The sequence below is a fragment of the Pundamilia nyererei genome, unplaced genomic scaffold (genome assembly GCF_000239375.1).
Source record: "Pundamilia nyererei isolate P.nyererei 1_Seehausen unplaced genomic scaffold, PunNye1.0 scaffold00005, whole genome shotgun sequence".
Taxonomy (NCBI): Eukaryota; Metazoa; Chordata; class Actinopteri; order Cichliformes; family Cichlidae; genus Pundamilia; species Pundamilia nyererei.
Window position 1 is genome coordinate 7,292,163 of NW_005187406.1, and position 16,842 is coordinate 7,309,004.

The 16,842-nt window shown below is 37.9% G+C and overlaps 1 protein-coding gene across 2 annotated transcripts in view; it reads right to left on the reverse strand.

Annotated features, from left to right (window-relative positions):
* myocd (myocardin) overlaps positions 1-16,842 on the reverse strand; it is a 130,051-nt gene that overhangs the window by 99,479 nt on the left and 13,730 nt on the right. The window lies entirely within an intron of this gene.

Here is a 16,842-nt window from a genome sequence, read left to right on the forward strand (position 1 = left end):
TTTCACCGAAACAATAACGTGGCGCACAGTGTGACGTCAAAAAATGCGCACACCTTTGACACCACGTAAATGCAAAAACGGAGTTTTCAAAAATATCCACACTGGCCGGAGTTTTTAAAAATCTCCGTTTTCAGTGACCAAAATTGCCGTTTACGTGTGGACGAAAGGTGCAAACACATAGAAAAATCTGTGTTTTCAAAAATGCCCGGGTACGTGTGGACATAGCCCTAATCTTTTGATCAGCTGTAAAACAGCTGTTTCAGTTTAAGCGTGGTTTTCAATAAATTGCACACTCAAAAAATGTTTTGTCTCAGTCCCATTTTTTCTTGTTGCACATCTAAGCTCTACTTGGAACCTTGTTAAGATCCAACAATGCAAAATATGACTTTTCACCATTTTCCAAGTGTTCTTAAACTTTTGATTGGGATTGTATATGATAGTCTTCAGTTGTAATGCAAAGCACATAAATGGGAGTAGACGTATAGTAAAAATATCACATGCTACTCAAAAAATCTAACCAGAAAATAAAGCAGAAAAAAGGAGTCCGGAGACAGAAGCAAATATACAATGATCTCTGTTAACAGACAATTTTCTGGGCTATAACTGTATCTAGCTTGCTTGTTATACTAATGCAAGAGCTAATATTCTGCCAGTGTGGACATACGGAGTTTTGATGTTTTCATAGCTGCATTAATTCATGCATAGACTCAGAATTGCTTCTGAAGCTTTCTCAACTTCTAAAAGTAACTGTTGTTCAAGATTTATTAACTCCAAGGCCAATATGAACAGCTCAAGTAGAAATACCACCAGTGAATACAAAATATAACATTGCACACTATGGTGTAGGCTTTACAGGGACTCAATGAAGCAGTAAGCTTTAGGAGTATGTTCTGGATACAGAACGCATAGTTCCTTAAGTAGAAATAGTATTGACACACAGTAAAATGCAGCTTTTTAGCAGGTATTTTAGACTTGGTTCTATCTTCACCAACCTGAGTGTGATGCTGAAAAGTAAAAAGTTGACTGGAAGCATATGATTACAGCCGTGACTACACTTAACTATCAGTGGGTATCATACCAGTTTAATTAATTTCATTCACATGAGAAGAAATAAAACTAGGCTCAATATGAGGCCTGGCTGCATTCGCTACTTTAGTTTACCATGAGCAGGGCTGGGTCCGAGCTCTTACACGTGTATGCCAAGTGCACCCGATCCCATGGCAACAGCATGTAAAATAAGCAATTTTTCATATTCTGAGACATTATCTGATAATTCCCACAGTCCTTCACTTACAGGCTACAGACAACATATGCAGAGTGCATTGCAAATGCAATAAACATTAACATGCATGATGGGCAAAATGATGGAAAGCATGTCTGACGCTAATATGCAAAAGCATATCATGAAAAATTACAGGTCTCATCATAAGAATGTTAAATATCAACACGATCCCTTCGATGTTCTGTAAGATTGAATAAGAGGCGGTGACCCGTGTATTTTGAGTAGCCCGATGCACCACGGTGGTGTCATGTGCAGCTAGTGGTACCATAAGCAAACATGACGCCCTATGAACCATAAGAGGAAGAAGTTTGCAGGCAGAGGCCCTTGTGAATGTGATGGTGTGGATATAGCTCCGGTCACGTCAGACTGTGTGGGAAACACAAAGAGGGCCAGGCCGAGTCACATGGGTCGTCCCGCTCCCAAAGACGGGACTCGCTCTCCTCCTCTCTCTGTTCCTTCAATCTTTCACTCATTCCTTTTTTTACTGGCAGGCCCACCCTTATGTATCTTTCTCTCACTCACACACACACACACATACACACACCCATACAAATAGGCCTCCATTACATTCTCTATTTATGCTTTACTCCCTTTATGTGAGAGCCTTGCTTGTTTTTCATTTTCCTCTTTCAAAAATGTCAAAATGTATTAGTCCATATATAAGCAGAGAATATAACGGTAATGAGAATGCATTTGGATATAATACAAATCTTTCTCTGTGTGATTTAATGTTTGTGTTGTACGCTGTCATATCAAAAGTTAACATGCATCCAGCTGCATAATGGAACATGTGCTAAGTAGAGCACGTGTGCACACGCAGGGGTATGTTGATGTTCTGTGTTTGTATGGTTAAGTCTGTTTACTTTAGCGTTTATTTATTCAACTATTATATTAAAGCTTTATATATACAGATGGCATGCACCTTTCCTTGTTTCTTGTGGGGCTGGAAAAATAAAGTAAGGTCTAAGCCAAGGTGAAGTGCCAAAAACTGCAGTTCCTGTACTGGCCACTTGAGGTTTGCTCTAAAAGCGAGTCAACCCCGATACACAACAGCAGTGAAAGAAAGAAGTCTGGACTCTAATGCAAGAACAAAAATCTTTTCACAAAAGACCTGTCATTTAACAGTGCCATATTATTTATTGGCACAACATAACAAAGTTCTCATAGAGACTCCATGTGGACAAAACTGCTGGCCCCAAAATTTGCACCTGCAGGATCTGATAGGCCATGGAAACCCATGTCATGAAGCTGGCTCGCTGTGGTTTGTAAATGCTTCCACTTTGCAATAAAACCCCTCAGAGCTGATCATGTAATATGTAGGAAGGAGAAATTTTAACTGATTTGTTACAACAGTGGTATCCTGATATGGACTGATTGATTTTTATATAGAGCTTTTCTACTCTCCCAGAGTTCTTAAAGCTCTCAATACAACATGCCACATTCACACAAACACTTTCTTCTAAGCTTTTTAGTGCTTCCTAACTAACATTCATACTGCGATGGATGCATCGGAGAGGAACTTGGGGTTAGTATCTTGCCCAAGGATGGCATGCAGACTGGCAGAGCCAGGGATCAAACCACTAACCTTCCAATCAGTAGATGACCTGCTTTACCTCCTGAGCTACAGCCACCACGAACGTTATCAAGGGAAGCTATTAGAACGACCCTTTCCTCCAAAAATGTTTGTAAAGCTAGAGTGCATGGCCAGGTGTGACTTTGTACACCTGAAGCAATGAGACTGAAAACACGTGAATTAAAAAAATGTAGGCACTTGGTCGAATACATTTGTCTACATGTATGTAGTGTATCCTGGTGAAGTGAGAAACAAGACAAAATGTGACTATACAATTTGTCACTGTGTACATTATTCACTTTTACTATACCATATGCATTCCAATGAAACACTGCTCACCTGTTTGTTAATCTTTAAAATGAAAAAGCACTTTTTCTAAACTCTCTGATTAATTATGTTAAGTTTAGAACACAAATTTAATGTAAATCACATCTTTAATAGTGTCTTATGGTTACTTACTTATGCTTTATTTTGATATCACAAGATAGGTGTTAAACCCAAGTATTATTGACCATCGTGCAAATCGGATATCAAGAGTGTAGATACATCTATTAGGTCATGTTAGGTCACTCAATGTAAATCTTTTTGTTTGTGTTTATTGTCTGTAGCTTGATTTATAAAGGTACCGTTACAAAGAATAGGTAAATAATTTATTTTAAAAACATTTATTGAGTCAACTTTTTTATTAGAAAGTGATACTGCACAGCCTATTGTACAGCTGAGAAAACAGAAGAAATGGGCAGATGTAAATAGAATAATGTTTGTGTTGCAGCAGTAATTCCCCTGATATGCATTTAGACTACATTTGATTGATGATTCCAGAGAGAATCCCGTGAAAACCCATCCTCTGTCCTACACACAGAAACAAAAACCAAACAAACAAAGCATATAATAAGCTGTTGGGTACAAACACATGCTATTTTAAAAATGCTTTTGGCCACATTGCACCTGTTAACAAACCACTGGCACTGTTTTCTGAGGCTGACAGGAAAAGGTCTCGAAATAGCTTTCCCATGAGCCTCTGGTCCAAAATAAAATAAAGGGAGCTGGCAGGAACCACCCACTGCAGTAGAGGAACCCTGTCATGGGAACCAAGCTGAACTGTCTGTGAAGATTTGAGCTGAAATAAATGAAAGTATCTCGATCTCCTTCACAAATGCAAGTGCTCATTTATCTTTGGCGAATAAGAAAACAGGATCCGCCTCTATGTGTGTGTGCGAGCATGTGTATGCGTTTCCATGTGTACCAGTGCTTGCACGCTGGGCGGACACGTGCTGGTGCTTGCGTAGGTGCCTTGTTGACCTGCCTAAGACGCGATCAGTGAGGAGAGGAATAAGCAAATCACATCAGAAGTGTGAGAGTGGAGAGCCAATAAGACCTGTAAACAAAAAAGGGCATGCTAGCCATTATTGCCAAAGTAAACATGTGCGCGCAGCACACTTCAACAAAAACATTTACATTAAACGGCACACAAAAGACCATTTATTAAAAGAAAACAATAATGCTTCACGACTTACAAAGCTGAAGCATCTCTGAAAACCCAGACTGCTCATATCCAAAGAAAAGTGAGGATTCCACTGAAACGAATCAGGTTTTTGGGGGCGCTGAAGCAGAATCGACTTAAGCGAGGCACACCGACCACAGTGTTCACCTTTCTCTGCTTCATTCTCAGACTGCACTGCTATTTTAGGGACCTCTGATGACTCCGTCTTGGCCACATCTCCTTTTTTCCACTGCAGAAAAAAGTTATTCATAATCCTCCCAATAACTCAACACTGTTTGTCCAATGTGATAAAGCAAAGGGAGCGCTCACAATCTAAATTTGCATTCTTCAGAGGTGAATGGCTTTGTCAGCTGGAGTAATACAGCTTGCTGCTTTGCCTCCTCTCGCTACAGGGAGGCTGTTTACATGGGGGACATCGCAGAGATCCAGAGAGGAGACAATGCTTCTGGCTTTCTTCCCGCAAGATAGGTCTCCGTGGGTGGGCAGCGTTTCACCCGCTGATGCTCCAAGATCATCCCTGAGACACACAAGATGAATAAAACTCTTAAAGGATTTGACAGACTTTGTGCCAAATAGTTCATTTTATGACATGGCTCTCCTCTCAAATGCACTTTCTGGACTTCAGAGCCTGTCACTTGAAGGGGAAAGATGAAAAATCTCAATATTCTCAGAAAAGCTACAAAAGAAAAACAAAAAGTTGTCGAAGGGAATTCCCATTGATCTAATTTAATCCCAGCAGTTTGCGGGAACTTTAGAGTGCAGGTCAAGAACTCAAGGCCAAAGGCTAGAGGTGGAGCAACAAACCGATCTAAGGGGTGATGAGAGGAAACCCCAGATCTGCTCTCAGTCATTTTGACTTGAAGTAATCAAAAACTTTCATCGAGGGATCAAGCAGGATTAAATCTGGGAGTAGCTCATTTAACTGAAAATGCTTGCAGATGACGTAAAGACGCTGCCGCAGGTTGGCCCTTCAGATTGATGGACATTTTGGTCTTTGTTTTGCTCTTTGGGGTGGAAGTTTATTATGACTCTACAGTATTAATTTTAAGCCAAGTGAAAGTACTTTTCACTGAAATGTGGGGGGGGGGCATAGATAACATGTACCTCAGAGGCCTTAAAGTGCTATCTCTACAGAGTTAGAAAGTACTCTCTATCAGCCACAAGGAGCAGTCGCTTAACACTGGGATTTATGGGTACAAGGAGGGAGTTGTTGACACATGATAGCTAGCAGTGAGTACTTAAAGAATTGAATGTCCAAAATGAACTGAGTGTAAACACCAGCTAAAGCCTTTACTAAGCAATTTTCTCCTGTAGTTTTTTTTTAAAACACTGAAACAAAAGTAAAACAAAGATGGTAGAATTAAATGATCAAAACAAAAATAATTCCCAGTTAGTTAATAGATAAAATCTAAGCTAGCAAATCTTACTAAGCTAGCTAACTAAAAAGAGCTAAAATAATTCTTAAAATGTGCAATTAAAGTTCCTTTATTTAGAAATTGTTGTTTGCCCCCAACAAAAGTTAAAACTGATTCTTTTTTTATTGTTACACAGTTCTTCTAATATTACGCCAACAGTAACAAAGTTAGTTGTAATTTTTCAGCATATCTCACAGTTTGGAAGCTATGTGACTGAAATGACTCTGGGTTTGTTATTTTGAAGCTCCTAAATAAATGAACTGCAAAAGAACCATGCCTTCAAATTCAGTAATTCAAGAAAACCCTTTCCTGTTTCATGTCAACATGAATAAAACATGAAGCTTACTTTTTAAATTATGGTCATTCTGCGAGAGTTTGAAATGGTCATTATCTGGGGCAAGCTTATTTGTTAGCAACATGTGCTTGCCAAGTTGTAACCAGTGAGCGTGCAGTTTTCCCAGATCCACATCGCCGCTTGTAATATCCGGTTTTAAAAGGCCAGGATAGCGGTGGCAAAAATATTAAGTGCAACACGACTTCACTAAGCTTCTGAGATTGCAAGAGGAGTGGAAGGTTTTTGGTGTTCTTGGCCAATAGTTTTTACTGCCTTATGACAGTTGTTGGGGTGCACAGGCATGAAGGCATGAATGGTGAAGAAACAGCAAATATTGGTATCTAGTAATGAGTCCGTCATCAAAATCCACAAGATGAAAAAAAAACCCATTAACACTTTGATTGCATGCTGAGTGGAGACATATGAGGATCACCTGCCAGTACGATGTCTTATCTCCAGACACAGCCTCACTCAGACTAAGCTGAACTTCTGCATGACTTTTTTTTTCTTCCAGCAGGGAATTTATGGGCACGAAACTAAAACACTTTGTTCTACACTCAGCCTCCCATCTCTGTTCTCTCCCACAGCCTTGGGGCGGTACAAGAAGCTGAGCTTTATCCTACCACCTGAACTTCATTACTCTGCTCGTTTATGACTAGGTACATCTTGTGTTTTGTCTTTTCTTCTGAAATATCTCATGGGTCACAGAGTCAGGCTTGAACCTATGATTCACCTGAGATTTTGACTGGCACTTGGAGTTGTTGAGGTTTTTTTTACAATAAAGAGCAAAAAATAAATAGGATGGATGCCTTTTCCTTGAACAAAAATTTCCCAGAGCAGGGAGCTGTTAGCTGTTACTGCTTTTGACACGGCTCAATCACTTCTTTTTGAAAACTTATATCTTACTGGGTTGACCCAGCGTCTTTTCCAGTGTCTGCTTCCAAAATCCTGCTTTTGATCATAGGAAACATTCTCTGACAATCTTGAAGTTGTGAATCACTATGTCTGACAGGCTGTTTTTCTAATCCAGAAAAAACCCTTATTTAGGCCAGTGCAGTACGCTCCAATCTAAATTCATACAGCTCAATATAACTCAAAAGCAAACATCTCTATAATAGGTTTCTATAATAGAGCCATGCAGATCACCCAGAATTAATGGCCTAATATTTCTGATGTGCAGAGTAAGGATGGGTATTTCAAGCACAAATACAATGCAGAATCCAACTATTCTTCGAAAATCGACCCCCAACCATTCTCAAATTGTTGCTGTAGATGTGTGACATGGTGCCGTTACATGATGGCCATTGCACTGCACTTTTCTTTCGTCAATTTTAGAAGGTGCTCCATATCAGATTTTTTGATGGCTATGCTAATCCTTTGCACACTGCATCCCAATAACTTTTCTGACTTTTATAAATTATCTTAATACGGAAATAATATTCTTTGACTGACTTTTATTTAACTATTGTTATTTGCATGGTCAAAATAACTGTTTTTGTTTTTGTTTTTTTTGTGAGTGATATTAACTTAAAGCAATCAAGTAACAACAATGAAAACAATGAAAATTCCACTCCCACCAGTAGGAGGAAGTAGTGCACTGAAATGTCCAATCTGCTGAAAAGAGGAAGAAGAGCAGCTGCGAGGGTGTACTGTCATGCCGAGTACCCCACTTCAAATTTTAACCCTTCCCTGTTCTTAGGGCAGAACACTGGCACAACTGTTAGACAGCTCATAATTAAGACTTTTAATAAATGAATGTTAGGATTGTTTTGGCAGTAAAGACCAGCTATCCTGGCCATTGTTCCTCAGGTGGGCCTCATCTACAAATTTTAACAAAAAAATGTGAGATGTAATTGTCGTACTGTCCTTTATTCTGATACCTGACGTTGCTGGTCTAAGTTTTGAGCATTTTTTTAAGAAATAAAATATTACTTTACTTTGGGCTGTGTTTTTGCTATATGTATGGATGTGACTATTTTATTAGAATGGAGCTGTTTTTTTATTTGTTCCTTTTGATTTCTGAAGCTCTCCAGTGTCACAAGTTACACACTTTATTTGTTTAGAACCATGCAAACCGATCATCTTTAAAAAATGCCATTTTTTACTAACTCAAGAGTACGTCTGAATTTTCTTCCTGTCAAAAGGGAGGTTTTTGTGCTTCTCATTGTTGGGTTTTTCTTTGTATTATTGCAGGGTCTTTACCTTATAATATACAGGACCTGAAGGAAACGGCAGCTGTGATTCAGTGCTATGTAAATACAATTTAAGTGAATAAATTAAGAAATAATGTAAATAATATCAAATATTACTTTACTGGATGTAGGCAAATTTGAAGTTGAAAAAGAATCAGTAAAGATTTTAAGTTAAACTCTAAATCCCATTGCCCAAACTTTTCAGTAATTTCTGAGCCTTTCAACCCATTTGATCTGCCATTAAGCACTTTGCACATGGGCATCGCTGACTACAAAGCCCTTTCTTCCAATAATGGTCAAGCAATTCATCCCAAACATGGGAATGAAGGAAAACAGTGATATCTTTAAATGATCGTGTAGCAGATGTGAAATGGTCACAATTCGTACATTATATCTCAGCTACAATCGCACCACTGAGATTTACAGATGTGATCTTGAGACTAGCTGTCTTTAAACGGTTTTAAGCTACTCTTTGAGTTTGTGGCTTTATGGCTTGTTTGGGGTGTAGCGCTGAGAACAGTAACATGACCTATGTTTGACCCCTTGGGTTCACCTTTGACCCAAAGGAAGTTATAAAATGAGTAATCTGCTGTTGGTAAAGGGTTTAAACTGTTCAGAGATCATGAAACAATGCTGGCACAAGATCCAAAGTGTCTCTAAACTGTGTGTGTGTGTGTGTGTGTGTGTGTGTGTGTGTGTGTGTGTGTGTGTGTGTGTGTGTGACAAAGTAAGGTTTCTTATGCATACCTCTTATCGGCAAGGCCTCTTTCCAGGAAAATGAATTGGAAAAATAGCAACATAAAATATGTGAACAGAAACCAGAGGGATGTTTGAGTGACACTAGTTTGATGTTGCAGGTCTCCTGACACAGGCCCTGCTGCTAAGGCCTGACAGTAAAAACGCCCCGTGAGCTCCCCTGTCACAGACTGTAATAAATGTCACAACTGTGAACTCTGTCTCACACAGACAAAAGGCACACCATTAAACAATTAACACACAGTAAGCCTGTAAAATTGCTACTAAGAATTCAACTAAACAAAACAGCTCCTGCAAACTGATATGTACTTTTTTTTTTCCAAAGCTGAAATGTTTATGGGGTGGAAAAAAAACTCACCTTTCATGAAGGCCAGTAATGTTAAAATCCCTAAAGACTATCCATAAAGATATCGTTTTTAGACATGAGTACAATCAGTCTGTATTACTTTGTTAAATGATATTAAAGGTAAAAATGGTAGCTATAATAACAGGTATGGGAAAATACAATAATCCTTTGGTAATAAAATTGTTTCCACTGACAGTTTAGGCTTTGTCAGTGTAGGGTTTAAGTATAAATTAACCAGAGGAGACTGAGTACTAAAAAACTCCCAGAAACAATCTTGAACATGGTTTTCAAAACATGGTTTTGTTGCAGTTATAATTAACAAAATGAAAGACGTACAGTTTCTGCTGTACAGTTTTACAATATAGAAATGTACAATCTGGAAAGGCACACACCTGTCTATATAAGGTCACATTTTTGACAATGCATGTAAGAGCACAAACCATGAAGTCTAAGGAATTGTCTGTAGACCTCAAACCACAGACTAACAGTATCCCACAGCTGTTTATGTTTTTGAACCCATTTTGCACAGAGAGGCATTTTTTGAAAAATGTATTGACAGCAATGTTGAATATTATTACACAGGAAAAAAAACTGCAAGTAAAATAATTCCACTGTTACTGTAACAATAGAAAAGTGTTAATGATCGCACTGAGGCAAACAGCTCCTGTCAGAAATATACGAGACTTAAAGAAAAGAAAGCCTGTATCATTCCTGTATCAAGCCAAAGCTTCATGTCCACCACCTGTTCAAGAGACATAATGATAATGGGTAACTCAGCGCTACATCTCTTCAATGCAATGCCATCCAATAGAACTGTTCTGCAAGAAAAGGTGGGTTTAAAACTCAACTGTTTCCAATATTCTAATTCCCTTATATGTCAACCAGAAGGAAGAAATAAGAAATAGAAATTGCTCCTATTTTGTAATTTGTGCAGAATAGTGATCCATAACCAATACAATCAAAATCAACAACTTCATTATTCTGTGAAATAAATGGTCTTTGAACAGACTCCACATGTTTAGTTTGTGACTGACAGATTATCAAAGTATTCGAGCACAAACCCTTCAAACGCTCCAGTGATCTGTGTGGATTATGATGCTTTGACACACTCTCCTCTAGCTCTTCGCAGGGCAACAAAATGCCAAATAAACACGCATATAACCAAGCAGCCAATAAATACACCAGAATAGCATGACAAGAATGTTCACACAGTTAATATGGATTCCACAGAGTGCCAACAGTCTGTGCCAATCCCAGTGGGAATCTGGGAGAGGGTGCAACATCAAAATGGCCACATTCCAAAAGCCAGTGCTTATTATGCAAGAGTGATATTATAGAGTTAAAGTGAGGAAAAACAGGAAGGTCATACCAGCTAAAGTCTAACTTAAAGGCTATGCAAGCCATCTGATTTTAGTATCTTGCATAAGCAAACACAAAAACAGAGTCACACACATACAGAATCTCAACAAGCAATCGTTTATGTATCTTGGAAGTATTAACAAGAGGTCAGCAGATATCCATCTTTCAATAAACCCGATGGCTTTGATTAATTAGGAGCTAGAATTTCTTTAATCAGCTGTGTCAGGTATCAAATTACATCACCCTGACTGAATAGCAGAATAATAACCTGTGTTTTATAAAATATAGTACTTCATGAAGTTCCTAAACCAGCGAAGAAAAAAACACAAATCCAGTCTATGTGGTTTAATAGATCCAGTAAACATAATTCTTTCCCATGAGATAAGAGAACTACAAAACCTTTCCAAGGAAATAACGCTGACATGAAGTCATGTTGTTGTTCTCAGCTACACTAATGACAGCATCAAGTATTTTAGTAGAAGAAAGATCCAACAAAAACAGCAGCAGCAATAACCTTTAATACTGATTATCTCTTTACAGGCTCCAAGTGTAAATTTGAGAGCATCTTCTCTAACCTTCCGGGCAGAAGCACATCATTCTTCTGCTTCATTATGAATGTTCACAAGAACGAATGCTGACATGGAATCCATTTTATTTGTGTGTTTTTTTGCAATCATACACATCTTTTTCGCCCCCGAGTGATGGATTTAGTGTAACATCTGTTTCAGGATACGAACAACAAGGCCATAACCCTGTGGAAGCATTCCCAGCCTTGCCCATGTCCATTCATCCAGACCAATGCCCATGCATCACAGTTTTACTTTGGTCTTTTTCAGCCCTGTTATTTTGATCTACGTATGCTCTCTGCTTAAGGTAAAGTTAGACTGAGAGATTCCAAACTAGAAGAACTGGAAGAGCTCTTCTTGTGTACAGTAGACTGATATTACAGGCGCATCAAGTACGCAAACATCACAAGTCTCCCATTACAACAGAGAAATCCTACTGTGATACTGAGGGAGCTCTGGTACGTTGTGCTTTTCATATGTGCATATACCAATGTGTTTTTATGGATGCACAACTCTCTCCTGTGAAGCTTCGCCACAATCCTTGTATGCTTCCGGCAACACCGTGCCAGTTGATTAATTACTAATCATCTTGGCGGTACAGAGAGGCCTGTTTTAACGACATGAGTTTTTTAAAAACAGAGAATCCAGATCAAAGATGCATTCTTTCTAAAGGCCAGGTTAGGTTTTATTGAATATAGTGTGAAGTTCATTTTGTAAAGTATGGTTTTCATTTCAGTTATAAATAATGATTAAGTAGAGTAGTGACAGCAAAAATGCTGTGCTGAAGACTCCACAATAAGAGCGAGCAGTAGGGGATATCACAGTGGTAAAGTTACTACCGTAACATTACCACTGTGACATAATTTAATGTTACCAAGTTATTTTAAAAATACATTATCACAAATTATAATTTTGCCATTTTATTTATTATTTATATTATTTATTATTTATTTTTACATAATTTGGGAAATTTCTGAAAGTAAAGCTTATGGATCAGATATATCTGTCCATGTGGAGGTGTTTCTTATATCTATCATTTTACTTGGACTGGGGTTCCATGAGGATCCATGAGGAAAATTGCCCGTTGTATCTTAAGCCTGCCCTAAGCACCCAGAAATCATGCACTTGTGCCTTGAGTGACTCAACTTATGTTTGTCCAGGTATGTTCTTTGATCATGAAAGGTTAACCATTTAATATTATATGTGAATAAGGGTCACTGTGATTTATACATGTGACAGTTTTCATCAGCTTTAGGGTGTTTTCAGTGTTTTGCTTGATAGCAGGTAAAAAAGAGCGGTGCTTTAATGAACGGTCAGTTAAATGTTGGTCATTTTAGCAACTAAAAGACAGTCTGGCCACAGGAGGTCAGGTCACACACTATTAGCAGATCTAATCACATGTATCTGATAGCAGGTGGTTCAGAGAGCATATAACCAAATAAGCACTATGAGCCAACCTGGCCAAAGTCTTATTTTTCCTTTTAATAGAAACTGGCAACCACAACAAGCCATCTGATAGCTTTTAATTCATTCTTTCTGTTGAATGTTTCTACGGTGTACTTTTGTTACCAGTAGCAGGTTATGATCACATAACCCAGATAAATGCATACCTATGAAGTGTGTCCCATCCTTAAACTTGAGCTTCTTCATTGATGTTTTTTCCCCTCATCATTACCGTGATCAAGATTTCACTGGAAGTAAGGAATTTATTTCTTTTAAAGCAGAAGTGCTTTATAAAGGAAGAAACAGGTGATAGGAAATAAAGGAAAACTTTGAGGTTCTTGGTGGAGAATGATAAGACATGAACATTTTCTTAAGTTTATATACAAAAACCCCACTTACACTGTGCTTCTAGGAAATAATCTCTCATTGTCATTCTCTCCAATGGCACTTTGGGGAAACCCATAATTTCCTCATCACGGTTCATGAACAGTGTCACAAAAGTGTTGCTCAATTACCAGTCTTAACAGCAGTGCAAGCAGCCAACCATGGAGCTGACCACAAAAGAAGCAGGTAGCAACAGGAAATGTCACCTCGGTCAATTACCCATGAGCTTACATGTTGCCAAAACAACCATTAATCCCAGCGGTGAGCACAAGGAGGACTAGTGCAGCTTCCAAACCTTCTGCCAAGACAAAAATGACTTTCAGAGTGAGAGACAAAGGAGAAAGTATGTTATATGACAGACTGATGTGAACAATCAAATATCTATGGCTGGCTGCTGAACTTATATGTTCAATTCAATTCAGTTCAATTTTATTTACATAGAACCAAATCAGAGCAACAGTTGCTTCAAGACAAAAAAGGAGAAAACCTTACAATCAGATGGCCCCCTATGAGTAAGTGCTTTGGCGACTGTGGGAAGGAAACAATCCTTTTAAACACAAAGAACGTCCGGCAGAACCAGACTTTCTTACAGGAAAAACATGGACAAGAGGAGAAAATTATTCACGCTTTTGCAAATTTACAACTTTGCCAGAATCTATACTTCTTAAAAACTCCTTTCTACTTTTCCAGAACATGTCACGTGCTGTCATTCTCTAAACTCGTATTAAGACCTAAAGACTAGAAAACAGTTACAAGGAGAGAGCATGATATCTCATATAGCCTGTTACTGTAAACTTTCTAAAGGTATGTGCAAGATGATGAACAGTGAAGGCTCAAACATAAAAATGAACAGTATACACAAGTGAAACCAGACTCATCCCACACTTTGCACTTCAAAAAATCATGAGTTGTGTCACAAATCTCCTGGGAGCCACGTGTCCTGTCATCACAGGGTTCAGCTGGAGAATATAACAACCAGACCAATGAATCAGCTGTGTTGTTGGTATGAAAGGCCACAATGAAATGTATGCTGTAGCTATAGCAACACAGCCTTCTCTAATGTATACTCCATGTGTGTGAGTCATACATACGCATCATTTTCCAGATACAAGGCATTTCTTACTAAATAACACATTAAGCATGCTATTACCATTATATAGACAAAAGATTAGAGTGTAATATTGAAAACTACTGACATTTAAAGTATAACTAACTAAAAATAAACAAAAAATATAAAAGCAATCAAACTAATGTGCCCAGTAAAATGTATTCATATCAGAATGCCTCTGACACGTTAGCTAACACACTACCCTAAGGAACCATTATTTATAGCACACCACTAGCTAATTACACAGCCAGCAGATTTAGAGCAATTATCCTATTTTACTTGAGTCTACAGGCTATGGACTCTCCGCTTACATCATTTAAAATACCAGAGGTTTCAGCCACAGACAGCCGAGTCTTCAGCTTGGTATGTTTGCCAAGTCTTTTTCAATTATGGCTCAGTCACACTAGAGTAAAAATAAAATGGCAACTTCCTGGTGACCAGGGGAAAAAATCAGAGGTTATCCAGAGATTGTAATGAATTTCTTTTGCAGTTGTAAGAAATTGCATTGACCAACTGGTCACTGAAGCTGTACTGTAAGTTAAACTTACCAGGTGCTACGTATTTACTCAAAGTTTGCTCTTCTGTCAAATAGAGTAGTACACACTGCATGTAATAGTACTTTAGAAAGACTGCAAAATACGTAGCAGACATTGTCATAGCAGGCAAAGCACAGGTGTAACTAATATCACTAACAATGGCTCTCTTCCATGTGCGTGTCCCACAAAGATATGTCAAAGGAACGGCATGCACAGACTCACGGTCCTGTAGCCAACTCACCTGCATGAAATTCAGCAGTCATTACTTCATGTTATAAGATGCACCTGGACTCTTCCTGCTAAAACATGTGGCTAAGACTTGAATCCTATGGGTCTCAGTTTGGAAACTGTTTATTTAAGTTTTCCATTTTTCAAATCCAAGGTCTAAAAATAGAGGGTGTGGTATGCGTTAAAGACTGGAAAGCTCTCTGACACAAACTTGCTGTTTGAGCTTCATAAATAAATTCTTCTACATTTTTGTATTTTCAGTAGGACTAAAATACCTCAGCACGAACACTTGAGCCAATGAATCTTCATCTAACTCTATTAGGTCAACAGTTACATTTATCTGGATTTGTGACCAAACAGCCAAACCGATGCGATCACCATCAGGACCAGTTATACTTTTTCATGTTAACTAGCAAACATTAGCATGCTTACAATGTAATATCCTGCTTAGAATATAAATATTACTGTAACTTCCCTACCTGTCATGGGGTTCATGTCGGCATCAAAGCCATACTAGTTATTTAATATTTTAAAACACTTTAATAGAACACTCTCATGTCCGAGTCTGCAGCAAAACAAACACCTTTGTTTAATTGTGCTTTTAGTATTTCCTCGGTTAACTAAAATATCAGCTGGTGAGATCAGATACACCTGATGGCAACTGTACTGTTGAGTTGTGAGAATTTTGACAATACGCTCACAAAAAGATCTGTTAAAGAGAAAATAGCTGTCATAAAGACACACTTGACATTACGATCTCTGATTAGATGGCTACTGACTTATTTATTTAAAAGTAATAAATTTAAATAATATTAAAAGTGACAGACAATAAAAAGTGATATACACAAGCAGAGTTGCACAAGTAACTTTGAAAAAGTAATTAATTATAGTTACTAGTTACTTCCTGAAAAAAAGTAACTGAGTTAATAACTGTGTTACAAGATTCTAAAAGTAATTAATTACTTGAAAAGTAACGATTGCGTTACTTTAAAAAAAAATGTCTAACCCTCTGTTGTAGAGTATAATTGGCTATTTTTGACTACTTTTGATGTTTCCTCTACATTTTACCTTTAAAAACTATTTACTTTGCCTTGTTTGGTATCATACTTTTCAGCACAACCTCACGTGTCTGAATTTACAGTTATCTTTTCATTTTGACATACTATATTAACAGTATCGATCTAAAATCAGACAAAAAACATAAAATCTGAGTAGAAAAAGTTATCTTTTTTACTGTAACAACCAAAAACATGTTTATTGAATCATATTTCATAACTTTTAATGCAAATATAAATTGTCAATTTTAAAATTATATGCACAAGTTCTGCAAACAACAAAGTTATTTTCAGCCATTTAACTTTTACCCCTTTTATTTATAACCTTTTCAAACTATTTACATAACAATCAGCTGTTCTGCATTTAATGAGATGCAACATAAATTATTTGTGCCACTCCAAATATTTCTGTCCACTATAAAGGAGAACATCACAGCCTGATACCTGCAGGTCTGACAGCAGCAGGTGTATCACTCCTGTTTCTACCTGGAGACAGCAGTCGCCTCATTGTTCTGACACACAACACAAAACTATCCACAACACTGCACACTAACTACACAAGACAACAAATTTACTACACACTTCAAACACGCTAAACGTCACAAATCTCTCACATCTTTCTCTCTTTTTCTGCTGTCTTTCTCTCAAAACTATTGTGACAAAACTATTCAGGAAAAAACGGCTCTGGTTTCACGTGGCCTATCAGCACAATTTAAAAACTGGTATATATCACCTTGTTGCTTTGTCATCTTAAAGTGGTC